General features: G+C 36.6%; 1 long non-coding RNA gene across 1 annotated transcript; it reads left to right on the plus strand.

Annotated features, from left to right (window-relative positions):
- Positions 1–391: 391 nt before the first annotated feature.
- Positions 392–1,227, plus strand: LOC145325568 (uncharacterized). Its single transcript, XR_013881517.1, has 2 exons — positions 392–847; positions 1,048–1,227. It is a non-coding gene; the product is annotated as an uncharacterized LOC145325568 (long non-coding RNA).
- Positions 1,228–1,515: the final 288 nt, after the last annotated feature.

The following is a 1,515-nucleotide window of genomic DNA, read 5'->3' on the forward strand; positions in this document are numbered from 1 at the left end:
TAGTATGGGCACGTCTATTGTTGCATGCTACTAAGTATCCACAGGCCCAAAAGTCCATTGAATTAAGATCGGGCTGCTGGGAGGCCACATTTGTTTTGTGAAAGTTGGAAAAACTGATAAATCCAGCTTCATAATAATTTCACATACATATTTTAACTGGGAGTTGTCGACAGTTAAAAATAAAACATAAATGAATAGAAATGAAATATCCAATAAATTACTAAAAGAGATCAAAAAGAATGTTAACGTAATTATATGTTTATCATAAACGTATAATATGCATATAAATACAAAATCACGATAGAGTGTACTGTGATTTTGTTCAGTAATTGTTTAGCCTTGTTGGTATTCGGTGCCGTTGAAAGTGTTCCCTCTCAAAGGGGCACTTTTGGATGTACGGTTAACAGTGTGGATTAGAGTAAATTCCAAGTACGAGTCAGGAGGCCTAGATGTGTGAAGATTCCTGTGCTAATGGACACCCCACCCCCCCCCCTGTGTGCTACTTGGTTCCGTGTTAACCTGCCAATAACCATCAGGCATTATGAATAGTTGATATAGGACATATAGTATATGGATAGTTAGGGATCCCTAGAATAGTTGAAGGCCTGTATATATGTACTGGATAGAAAGTATATATATATTAGAAATAAGGTGTCATATACTAGAGTTAAAGAGAAGTCACCTATTTTCACCCTAAATCCAGGCTAGAGCCATGTATACACACCTGACCCCAGCATCCATTTACTAAGTTTAGTACCTACTGCTGCTCCTTCCAGTGCCCGTTGATCCCTGGATGGACCTTAGACCCATTGTTGTTGGTGTGGACTGCTAAGCTGTGCAATAGTCGGTAAGATATTACTGTACCTTTATAATAGAGATTAGAGGAATAGACTAACAATACTGAATGACTGCTAAAAATATAGCACCAGATTCAAGCTTTATTTGAGAGTAACTATATTATAAGAGATTAAAGCTTGGCCCATGAAATTTCAGGACAGTATTGAAAATTAATTGATCCTTTAAATTCTTACACCTCTATTATTTCAGTTCAACGAGTGGATCAAGTCCAGTTGAGACCCACAGTCTTCTCCAACCAACAATTTCGTTTTTATTGAAGCCAGTGTTTCTTAATGCTGCAGATATTCTTCATTCTTCTAATAGTTTATTTTTAATTGCCATTATTGTTATTTGTGTGTTTTTATTGTTGTATAAATTTAGCCAATTTCATTCCTTGCTTTTGTATTTCCGCACGTAATGGTCAAGATACTTTATAAGACATTGGGTAGTCTTACGTTCTATAAAATCACCCAACAACATTTTCTTATAAACGTGAGTAACCGCAGGATCCAAATTCGCCCAACTTTCAAGCTACCCTTATACACAGAGGCTCTTATTTGGACCACAGTTGAGCTAGAACGACATTCTTTACCTTTTTGAAAATGGCATGAAGTTTCAGCTAGGGTTGTCTGCGCAACCTATAGTCTAAAATGAGTTTAAAATTTCAATATGGGTCCC

This window comes from Acartia tonsa, chromosome 8, assembly GCF_053477335.1.
Source record: "Acartia tonsa isolate MP-2025a chromosome 8, ASM5347733v1, whole genome shotgun sequence".
In the NCBI taxonomy this organism is placed as follows: domain Eukaryota; kingdom Metazoa; phylum Arthropoda; class Copepoda; order Calanoida; family Acartiidae; genus Acartia; species Acartia tonsa.